The sequence below is a fragment of the Canis lupus genome, chromosome 20, assembly GCF_003254725.2.
Source record: "Canis lupus dingo isolate Sandy chromosome 20, ASM325472v2, whole genome shotgun sequence".
NCBI classification, from domain to species: Eukaryota; Metazoa; Chordata; class Mammalia; order Carnivora; family Canidae; genus Canis; species Canis lupus.
This window is the reverse complement of record NC_064262.1, coordinates 48,069,586-48,082,209: the sequence shown is the minus strand read 5'-3', so window position 1 is coordinate 48,082,209 and position 12,624 is coordinate 48,069,586. Positions and strand designations below refer to the sequence as shown.

General features: G+C 39.5%; 1 pseudogene; it reads left to right on the top strand.

Moving 5' to 3' along the window:
* The first annotated feature begins 4,274 nt into the window (after positions 1-4,274).
* LOC112666866 (olfactory receptor 7C1-like) lies at positions 4,275-5,211 on the top strand (annotated as a pseudogene).
* The last annotated feature ends 7,413 nt before the right edge of the window (positions 5,212-12,624 follow it).

Sequence of the window (12,624 nt, the reverse complement as noted above, 5' to 3'; positions counted from 1 at the left end):
TCATTCTTATGAATGCCCAAAAATTGAGTGCATGAGTGCATCAAAACTGTACAGGAATATTTATGGAAGTTTGATTTATAATAACAAAAAAACAAAACTGGAAATAATCCAAATGATCAGAAACAGTAACACGAACAAAGAAATTGTAGTGTTTTTTTCCAATGGAATGCTACCCAGCGATAAAAAGGAACAAACTAGAGTGCCTGGGTAGCTCAGTTGGTTAAGTGACTGACTTTTTTTTTAAATCTCTCTTTTTTTATTGCAGTTCAATTTGCCAACATATAGCATAACACCCCGTGCTCATCCCGCCAAGTGCCCCCTCAGTGCCCATCACCCAGTCACCCCCACCCCTCGCCCACCTCCCTTTCCACAACCCCTTGTTCCTTTCCCAGAGTTAGGAGTCTCTCATGTTCTGTCCCCCTTTCTGATATTTCCCACTCATTTTCTCCTTTCCCCTTTATTCCCTTTCACTATTTTTTATATTCCCCAAATGAATGAGACCATATAATGTTTGTCCTTCTCCGATTGACTTACTTCACTCAGCATAATACCCTCCAGGTCCATCCACGTAGAAGCAAATGGTGGGTATTTGTCGTTTCTAATGGCTGAGTAATATTCCATTGTATACGTAAACCACATCTTCTTTATCCATTCATCTTTCGATGGACACCGAGGCTCCTTCTTGATCTCAGTTCAGGTCTTGATCCCCAGGCTGTAGGTTCAAGGCCACCATTGGGCTTCACACTGGGCATGTAGCCCACTTAAAAACAAAAACAAAAAAAGAACTATAGTTACCTGTTAACACACAGATAAATTTCACAAACATAACAGAGTGAAAGAAGAAACATGTTACTTGCATGTAATTATAAAAGATTTTAAAATAAGTAACATTAATCCATGGCCTCACAAATCAAAATAGCAGTGACTTTCTGTTTTTCAATGATGTCAGGAATGCTCCTATATGGGGGGCTTTGCACTGGATATTTCTCTGTCTTAAATGCTCTTCTCATGGATAATCCTGGGCTTGCATCCCAATGACCAGATTTTTTTCTCAGTGGTCTTTAATTAAAAGTAAATATTAAGAGTACAGTTTTCTCTCCACTCTACAATCTCATCATTTTGTATGATTTTATTTAACAATAATCACCACATGAAATATTGTTTACTTATTCACCGATATTCTATTTCCTCCAGGCACACACATATCCTGGAATAAAACTAACTAGGGATAAAGATTTTTTTTTTTTTTTTGGGATAAAGATTTTTTAAAATTAAGTTTACTGTTCATTCTCCGTGCTTTCAACAATAATCAGCACAAAATAATTGGTCAAAGCTAGCTATTGATGGACAAAAGAAAGTCCCAGGAGATTTGCAGAGGAAAATAATGCCTTGCGAAAATGTTTGGATTAAGGGCAAGAGTGGCTGAGCAGTTTCAGCATCAAGTAGAAGATGGAAAATTTGGGATTCCCTGGAATTTTTAGCTAACAGGAACTAGATTTATGGATAATATATAAGAATTAGTCAATTACATGTGTTTAAAATAAAATCAGTATTTCTATTCATTTTTAAGCCTTTGAAAATTAACTTATTTTTTATTTATTTTTGTTTATTGTTCTTATGTATATATATTTACTTTTTAAAGTTATATTCAACTTAATTAACATATAGTGTATTATTAGTTTCAGAGGTAGAATTTAGTGATTTATTAGTTGCATCTAATAACCAGTGCTCATTACATCAAGTGTCCTCTTTAATGCCCATCACCTAGTTACCCCATCCCCCATCCCCCATGCACCTCCCCTTCAGGAACCTCCAGTTTGTTTCCTATAGTTAAGGGTTTCTTTCTATGGTTTGTCTCTCTGTTTTCACCTTATTTTTCCTTTCCTTCCCTTCACCTCTGTTTTGTTTCTTAAATTCCACACATGAGTGAAATCATATGGCATTCATCTTTCTCTGACTGACCTATTTCACTTAGCATAGTACACTCTAGCTCCACGCACGGCATTGCAAATGGCAAGATTTCATTTTTTTGATAGCTGGGTAATAAATATATCTCACATCTTCCTTATCCATTCATCTGTCAATGAACATATGGGCTCTTTCCATATTTTGGCTATGGTGGACATTACTGCTATAAACATTGGAGTGCAAATGCCCCTTTGAATCACTGTTTGTATCCTTTGGATAAATACCCAGTAGTGCAATTTCTGGTTGTAGGGTAGCTCCGTTTTTACCTTTTTGAGGAACCGCCATACTGTCTTCCAGAGTGGCTGCACCAATTTGCATGCACTGTAATGTGAACTATGGATCTTGATTGATTAAAGATGTGTTAGTGTAGGTTAATCAGTTGTAAGAAATGCACCACTGTGGTGGGCAATGTTGATAATGAGGGTAGCTATGCCTGTGTGGGGGAAGGGTAATATGGAAAATCTCTGTACCTTCCCCTCAACTTTGCTGTGAATCTAAAACTGCTTTTTAAAACCAATATAATTTAAAAGTTCCCCCTTTTTCTCTTTCATACTTAAATTCCTGCTCTTATGTTTTACATTTGCAAATAGTGAACCAGTAAAACCCTAGGCCCCCACTCTCACCCCAATAAAAGCAGAACACCAGGCCCATGCTCACACTATCTCTGTGGACCCAGGTGTGCTGTGTGCTTTCCAAGACCTGTAAGCAGAATTTTTTTTTAAAATGTTTGTCCTTCTCCGATTGACTTACTTCACTCAGCATAATACCCTCCAGTTCCATCCATGTTGAAGCAAATAGTGGGTGTTTGTCATTTCTAATGGCTGAGTAATATTCCATTGTATCATAGACCACCTCTTCTGTAGCCATTCATCTTTCGATGGACACCGAGGCTCCTTCTACCCTTTGGCTATTGTGGACATTGCTGCTATAAACATTGGGGTGCAGGTGTCCAGCTGTTTCACTGCATCTGTATCTTTGGGGTAAGTTCCCAGCAGTGCAATTGCTGGGTCGTAGGGTAGCTCTATTTTTAACTCTTTGAGGAACCTCCACACAGTTTGCCAGAGTGCCTGCACCAGTTCACATTCCCACCTACAGTGCAAGAGGGTTCCCCTTTCTCCACATCCTGTCCAACATTTGTTGTTTTCTGTCTTGTTAATTTTCCCCATTCTCACTGGTGTGAGGTGGTATCTCGTGGTTTTGATTTGTATTTCCCTGATGGCCAGTGATACAGAGCATTTTCTCATGTGCTTGTTGGCCATGTCTATGTCTTCCTCTGTGAGATTTCTGTTCATGTCTTTTGCCCATTTCATTACTGGATTGTTTTTAAAGATTTTATTTATATTCATGAGAGACACACAGAAAGAGGCAGAGACTTAGGCAGAGGGAGAAGCAGGCTCCCTACAGGGAGCCCGATGTGGGACTTGATCCTGGGATCCGGACCTGAGCTGAAGGCAGATGCTCAACCGCAGAGCCCCCAGGTGTACCCAGAACATTTTTAAAAAGCAGACTCTATGCCCAGCATGGATCACAATGTGGGGCTGGAACTCACAACCATGAGACCAAGACCTGAGGTGAGATCAAGAGTCAGATGCTCAACCAGCTGAGCCACCCCACAGTGTCCCAATACATTTTTTCAATTTCCTGATGGTTATTGCTGAGGGTGTCTTGCAACTATAGTAAGAACCACAAGGACTGGTACAGTAACAACACTGGCAAAAGATATACTGGGACTGGCACAAAAAACATGTATCCATATTTATGGTATTATACAGAGTATTTTCGCTGCCTTCAAAATCCTTTGTGCTCCACTTTCCTTTTACTCCCACTCCATCCCATGGTCATCACTTATCTTTTATTCCATGTTCATAGTTTTGCCTTTTCTAGAATTTCATGTAGTTGGAATCATATAGTATGTAGCTTCTTTCACATAAACTTCTTTCCCTTAGAAATGAACAAGGGGTGGTAGAAAGGGAGGTGGGCGGGGGCTGGGGTGACTGGGTGACGGGCACTGAGGGGGGAACTTGATGGGGTGAGCACTGGGTGTTATGCTATATGTTGGCAAATTGAACTCCAATAAAAAACTTCTTTCCCATAGTAATATATATTTAAGTTTCTTCTACATCCTTTTATGGCTTGATAGCTCATTTCTTTTAAGCACAGAATAATATTCCATTGTCTGGATACATTGCACTTTATCCATTCACCTACTGAAGGCTGCCTTAGCTCCTTCCTGTTACTTTCTTGATTGCTGCTTGTGGCTAAATTTGAATACCTCTTGTTTCCATTTCTGTAGTGTCTTCAGCTTCATGGAACAAGGAAACCAAACCCAAATTTCTGAATTTATCCTCCTGGGCCTCTCAGAAGAGGTAAAGCTGCAGCCTCTCTTCTTTTGGCTGTTTCTGTACATGTACCTGGTCACCTTCAGTGGGAACCTGCTCATCATCCTGGCCATCTGCTCAGACTCCTGCCTCCACACCCTCATGTACTTCTTCCTCCACAATATGTCCTTTGCTGACATCTGTTTCACCTCTACCACCATCTCCTAGATGCCGCTGAACATCCAGTCTCAGAGCAAAGTGATCACCTACTAAGGCTGCCTCAGCCAGATGTATTTTTTCATGCTGTTTGGAGTATTAGACAATTTCCTCTTGACAGTGATGGCCTATAATAGGTTTGTGGCCATCTGTCACCCCCCTGCACTACATGGTCATCATGAACCCCGAGTTTTGTGGCGTCCTGCTTCTGGCATGCTGGTTATTGAGTGTCATGGACTCTCTATTACATGTCTTAATTATTTTATGACTTTCTTTTTGCACAGAGTTGAAAACCCTTCACTTTTTCTGTGAACCTAAGCAGGTGATCCAACTTGTTTGTTCTGACAGCTTCCTCATTGACCCCATGATATATCTTGCAAGTGGACTTCTGGGGGTTCTTCTACTCATTGGTACCCTCTTCTCTTACTCTAGAATCATAACTTACATTATGAAAATTTCATATTTTGGGGCAACTATAAACCATTCTCCACGTGTGGGTCTCACTGCTCAGTTGTTTCCTTATTGTATGGTACAGGCTTTGGGGTATATCTTAGTTCTGCTTCTTTGCAAAACTCCAGGGCAAATGCCATAGCCTTGGTGATGTACACGTGGTCACACCCATGCTGAACCCCTTCATGTATGGTCTGAGGACAGAGACATAAAGAAGGTCCTAAGAAGGTTCTTTAGCCAAGAGACATTCTTTCCATAGAAGGGTCTTTTGTTTCAAGATGAAAACTTGAGTAACAGAGCTCAAAATTCTAGAAGACCTAAATCATGATGTTTGTATCAGTTCATAGGAAAACAATCTGCAATTTATCTTTTTACATACTTCAGTCTCTTTAATTTTTCATACACAAGATGCAATTATTTATTTTGCATTTCTTTAAAAAATATTTAGAACTCTCATTAAATTCCAAAGCATGGATTTTTAGGAGCAAATTAAGAATACAGAAAATTGGGTAATTATAATGTGTTAGGAAGAGCCAGAAGAATATATGTGGAATGCTACCTCCCTCAGATGAAAGCAGCTATCCTTTAAAGTATTCAGTTTGGAAAGAAAAATCATTTAACATATCAGAATTTATATACTGGTTTCCAGGGATTTCTGCCAATCCATCTCTGAAAGAGAGCACATCTACAACAGCAGAGGCACCTGGAACCCTGTGTGATGAAATTTACAATAATCCACATTCAATGCAGTATCTAATTTTCCCCTGCACAGTCCGAAACAAAAAGTAAGTGTATAAGTAATAGAGATGACAACTCCTGATTTTTCAGGCACTGATGCTGTCCTTCTCGATGCTTCTTCCAGGGATGCATTATTACTTTTCTTTTAGTGTTCTGGTAGGCAGCAACACTGTCTGGTGTTTTCCCTCAGCACCTCCTGCCATAATAGACCTTTCACAGATCATAAAAGCCATGCAGATAGTCTGCCTATTGTCAGTTAAGTCTTTGTAATGATGCACCCCAGAAATTAGGCAGTAATAGCAGGATATACTTATGCACCTCACCTGAGCTTTGTGAGACAGAGTATGATGAATGTCGCATCATCTGATCCCAGAAACCTCCACTTGAATTTGTAGGCCATCATGGTAATTTCCTATTACACGGTTCACAGTTTTTTAGGTAAAAGTCCACAGATGCCTTGGAACACTAGTATTTAGATAAGTGTTTAAGGAGCTCTTTCAGGGGCACCTGGGTGACTCAGTGGCTGAATGTCTGCCTTCAGCTCAGGGTGTGATCCTGGGGTCCTGGGATCGAGTCCCACATTGGGCTCCCCATGCGGAGCCTGTTTCTCCCTCTGCCTGTGTGTCTGCCTCTCTGTGTGTCTCTTGTGAATAAATGAAATAAAATATTTTGCAAATTGAGCAAGATGAGAGTAATTATACCATAGAAACTGGCAAATGCTACAAGTAAGTGTTCTCCTTTGTTCCATTTTTCTTATTTTTTTCCTTCCTTTCTCCTTTATTTCTTTTCTTTTGAGAGAGAGCCTTTTTTTTTTTTTTTTTTTAAAGAAAAGGCTCTCCCTGTGCAGAGCCTGATACAGGACTCAATCCCAGGACCCTTGATCATGACCTGAGCCAAAGGCAGATGCTCAACCACCTAGGTGACCCTCAATTTCTTTTAAAAAAACATTTATTTATTAAAGGGAGAGAGAGAGACAGAGAGAGAGAGAGAGAGAGAGAAAGAGTGAGAGATAGAGAGATAGATAGATTTGGGGGAGGAGCAGAGGAAGAGAGAGAGAGTATCTTAAATATGGTCCACGCTGATCTCATAACCCTGAGATCATGACCTGAGCCAAAACCAAGAGTCAGTTGCTTAATCAACTGAGCCACCCAGGTGCCCATCATATTGCCCAGTTTCAAGCTACCAACTTTAGTTCAGACCACAGTCCTCTTGGGTCATTATAAGCTGGCTAGCACCATCACCCCAGAGTCTTTGGGTTGAGTTTTCAGGAAAACATAAAGTTTTGTTGTTGTTTTAGAGCTTCAGGAGTGATCCATTGAGTGGATCAGGAGTGACCCATTGCTTGATTCATCAGTTAAAGATCTGCGGGTCAGTGAACTGACTCAGATCTGAGAGTCAAGTAGAGATTAGGACCCATTATTGTGATGACTCAGGTCATGATTTTCTTCATTAGAATTAGAGTTTTTTGTTACTTGTTTTTGTTTTGTATTGTTTTGTTTTGTTTAGTTCTCAGATTGGATGGATCCTTAGTAAGCTTCCCATCTTTTTTGTTTCATGGAGACACCATTAGGTATTTGCCATTTCAAGAAATCTCTGTGGCTATCACAATTTAGATGTGAATAATTAACTCTTACATAAACTTTCAACACCATACCTCAGATGTTTTGAACTGCTGACATGGCCTCTGCCAGTTCAGGAAGGGTTGATCTCAGGACAAATCCATTTCAGTTTGTGCATGTCCATGGTAACTCTGTCCTACAGGAGAAAAGCTCTGTAGAGCTTCACAAGGAGCCATTACAGTCTTAACCCAGTTATTTCTCAGTGTTCTTATGAATTTTATGTTCTCTTAACCCCATTTTGGGTATCCATTAGGGTTGGGTTATTGAATCCACAAGATAAATCTGTCACCATGCCCTTGTCTCCTTGTACTTTGGATTCCTTCCTCTACATCATATGAAGCTATTTATGGTACTGACATTCTTTAGAGTATGCCAATCTTTTTTTATAATGCTTTTTTTGTTATGATTTAAAACATTTTGAAGTATTAAGTTACGTGGCATTAAGTACTTTCTCCCTATTATGCACCCACAGCCCCTATCCATTTCCAGAACTTTCTCATCACCTCAAATGGACCGTCTGTCTCCATGAAACACTAACTGTCCATTGTCCCTCAGCCTAGCCTCTGACTCCTGCAATCTTACCTTCTCTCTTTAGAACTGAGTAGTCAAAGCACATCATATAGATATGATTGTGTAATATTGGTCCTTTTGTGTCTGGCTTCTTTCAGTTAGCATAAGGTTTGCAAGGTTCATTCATGTTGTACCACATGCCAGAATTCTATTCTTCTTACGGGCTGAAAGATGTTCCACACTTTATTCATCTGTGATTTTTTTTGATGGATATTGGGGTTGTGTCCACATTTTGGCGACTGTAAATAAAGCTTTATGACAATTGGTGTACAAATATCTGTACATCTCTTTAAATTTCTTTGGGTCACATAAGTAGGTACAAACCCCAAAGTGAAACTAAAGATCATATGATAATTCCATGTTTCAGTTTTTGAGGAACTGGCATACTGTTTCCTACAGCAGCTGTGCCACTTTTTATCTCATCAGCAAAGCACCACAGGGTTACAATTTCCCCATGTCCTCACCAACACTTTTTTTTTCCTGTTTTAGCTTTGAAAATAGCCATCCTAGTGCATGTGAAGTGGTGTTACTTTATGGTTTTGATTTGCATTTCCCTAAAGATCAGCCATGTTACCCATCTTTCATGTACTAGCCATTCCTTTATCTTTTTTTTTTTTTTTTTTTTTTGGAGCAATGTCTATTTGGGTCCATTGCCTGTTTTTTTTTCACCACTAATTTCATTCTTAAATTTATTTTAAAATTTAAATTCTGGTTTAGTTAACATACAGTATAATATTAATTTCAGATGTACAATATAGTGATTCAACATTTCCATAAAACACTCATTGATCATCAAGACTAGTGCCCTCCTTAATCCTCATCACCTATTTCCACTATACCTTTCCCACCTCCCCTCTGATAACCACCAGATTGTTCTCAATAGTGAAGAATCTATTTTTGGTTGGTCTCTCTCTTTTATTTTCCCTTTGCTTGTTTGTTTTTGTTTTTTAAATTGTACATATGAGTGAAATCACATGATATTTGTCATTCTCTGACTGACATGTTTCACCTAGCATAATACCCTCTAACTCCATCCACATCACTGCAAGTGGCAAGATTTTATTCTTTTCTGTGGCTGGGTAATATTCCATATTGTGTATATACATACCACAACTTCTTTATCCACTTATGTATCACTGGACATTTGGGCTGCTTATTTATTTTGGCTCTCATAGATAAGGTTGCAGCAAACATAGAGGAGCATGGATCTCTTTCAATTAGTGTTTTTGTATTTTGGGGGTAATAACCCAATATGCTGTGTGATTTTTAAAAAATTTAAATTAAATTAGCCAACATTTAGTACATCATTAGGTTCAGATGTAGTGTTCAATAATTTATCAGTTGTATAGAACACCCACATGCCTTCCTTACTGCCCATCACCTGATTTCTCCATCGCACCACCTACCCCCCTCCAGCAACCCTCAGTTTGTTTTCTATAGTTAAGAGTCTCTCATGATTTGCCTCCCTCTCTGAGGACTTCTTACTCAGTTTTCCCTCCCTTCCCCCATTATCTTCTGCATTGTTTCTTATATTGCACATATGAGTGAGATGATATGAGAAGTGTCTTTCTCTGATTGACTTATTTTGCTCAGCATAATACCCTCCAATTCTTTTTTATTTATTAATTTTTAATTAAAATTTTTTATTTTATTTTTTAAATAAATTTATTTTTATTGGTGTTCAATTTGCCAACATACAGAATAACACCCAGTGCTCATCCCGTCAAGTGCCCACCTCAGTGCCTGCCACCCAGTTACCCCCACCCCCCTGCCCTCCTCCCCTTCCACCACCCCTAGTTCGTTTTCCAGAGTTAGGAGTCTTCCATGTTATGTCTCCCTTTCTGATATTTCCCACTTATTTTTCCTCATTTCCCCTTTATTCCCTTTCACTATTATTTATATTCCCCAAATGAATGAGACCATATAATGTTTGTCCTTCTCCGGTTGACTTATTTCTATCTACATAGATGTGAATGGTAAGATTTCATCCTATCTGATGGCTGAGTAATAAACCATTGGATATATATACCACATCCTCTTTATCCATTCATCTGTCGATGGATAATTCTCCTCTTTCTACAGTTTGGCTATTGTGGACATTGCTGCTATGAGCAAATAGGTGTCCTGTATTTCACTTCATCTGTATCTTTGGGGTAAATATCCAGTAGTGCAATTGCTGGGTCATGAGATAGCTCTACTTTTAACTTCTTGAGGAACCTCCATGCAGTTTCCAGAGTAGTTGTGCCAGCTTGCGTTCCAACCAAAAGTGTAGTAGAGTTTCCCTTTCTCCACAACCTCACCAACATTTGTTGTTTCCTGTCTTGTCACTTAAGAGGTATCCCATTGTGGTTTTGATTTGTATTTCCTTGATGACAAGTGCTGTGGAGTATTTTTCATGTGTCTGCTAAGCATTTGTACATCTTTTTTGGAGAAATATCTGTTCATCTCTTCTGCCTATTTTTTTGGCTGGAGTCATTGTTTTTTTGGGTGTTGAGTTTGATAAGCCCTTGATAGATCTTGGATACTAGCCCTTTATCTGATATGTCATTTGCAAATATCTTCTCCCATTCTGTAGTTATCTTTTGGTTTGTTGACTGTTTCCTTTGCTGTGTAGAAACATTTTACCTTGATGAAGTGTCAATAGTTCATTTTTGCTTCTGTTTGCCTTGACTTTGGAGACATGTCTAGCCAGAAGTTGCTGTGTCCAAGGTCAAAGAGGTTGCTGCATGTGTTCTCCTCCAGGGTTTTGATGGATTCCTGTCTCACATTTAGGTCTTTCATCCATTTTGAGTTTATCTTTGTGTATGGTGTAAGAGATTGGTCCAGTTTCATTCTTCTGCTCATGGCTGTCCAATTTTCCAAGCGCCATTTATTGAAGAGATTGTCCTTTTTCCATTGGATATTCTTTCCTGCTTTGTTGAAGATTAGTTGACCATGGAGTTGGAGTCCATTTCTAGATTCTCTGTTCTGTTCCACTGAACTATGTGTCCTTTTCTGTGCCAACATCATACCTTCTTGAGGATTAAAATTTTGTAATAGAGTTGTACTCTGGCATTGTGATGCCCCCAGCTTTGGATTTCTTTTTCAATATTCCTTTGGTATTTGGAGTCTTTTCTGGTTCCATACACATTTTAGGGTTATTTGTTCCAGCTCTGCGAAAAATGTTGATGGTATTTTGATAGGGATTGCACTGAATGTGTAGATTGCTCTGGGTAGCATAGACATTTTCACATTTTGTATTCTTCCAGTCCATGAGCATGGAATGTTTTTCCATTTATTTGTGTCTTCCTCAATTTCTTTCACAAGTGTTCTGAAGTTTTTAGAGTACAGATCCTTTACCTGTTTGGTTAGGTTTATTCCTAGGTATCTTACCGTTTTTGGTGTAATTGTTAATGGGATTAATTCCTTAATTTCTCTTTTTCCAGTCTCATTGTTAGTGTATAGAAATGCAACTGATTTCTGTGTATTGATGTTGTATCCTGCCATATTCCTAAATTGCTGTACAAGCTCTAGCAATTTCAGGGTAGAGTTTTTGTGTTTTCTGCATTAAATATCATGGTATCTGCAAAGAGTGAGAATTTGACTTCCTCTTTGCTGACTTGAATGCATTTTATTTCTTTTTGTTGTCTGATTTCTGAGGCTAGGGCTTCTAGTACTATGTTGAACAACAGTGATGAGAGTGGGCATCCCTGTCATGTTTCTGACCTTAGAGGAATAGCTCTCAGTTTTTCTCAGTGTAAGCAGCTCTATGTGGTTTTTGCTCTCTGAAGTCTTTTTGTGCCATTTCAAAGGATTGGGGAAAAATGGTGGTGCCCCAAGCTTCTGCCCCAGAGCTGAAATATTGAGGTCCCCACTCTTCAGTGCACCATTGGGTAAAAGCAATCAATCACTTCTGTGTGCACCAAACTCCCCAGACTCTTGTGGTGAGCACCTGAGTCAATCTCCACTGGGGAAGGAGGGGGATCCCATCTCAGTTCTTCTACTTGCTGGGCCTTTGCTCTTGGAGTGATTGCCCACTCATATTGCAGTTCATGTATATGGCAACATCGAGCTGAGAACCCAGTCCCTTCTTTGCTGATTGTGGCCTGCTTCCTCGGTCCACTGCTTGAAAACCCTGCCACACTCAGGCACCCTCATTCTTTTTGTGACCCCGGGGATCCTGAGACCACATTGTCCCGCCTAGGACTCTGTCACACTTTATCACCTGAGCACCTTTTAGGTTGGGATATGCCTCACTGGAGCAGACTTCTAGAAGTTCTGATGATGTGCTCTGCTGCTGGGAGGGCTGCCTCCCCTCGTGGTTTGTCTTCCAATATATCCCCTCAGAATCACTTCTCTGCACCTCCTACCTTGCAAAAACTGGTCACTTTTGTATTTGTAGAATTGCAGCAACTCTTTCCATAGATTTCAGGTTGAATTCACAGGTGTTCAGAATGATGAGATAGGTATCTAACTGAATTCAAGGGACCAGATGAAACATGGGTCCCCCGCTCTTCAGCCATATTCCCTCCCCTACCCAGTAATGTGATTACCGGATCATAAGGCAGTTATATTTTTAGCTTTTTGAGGAACCTCCATAGTGTTTCCATAGTGTCAGCGTCTGTTTCCATTCCCAACTACAGTGAAAGAAAGTTCCCTTTTCTCCAAAACATCACCAACAGTCGTTGTTTTTTTTTAAAAAATCTTTTAAAATGTAGCACTGGGTGTTATTCTGTATGTTGGCAAATTGAACACCAATAAAAATA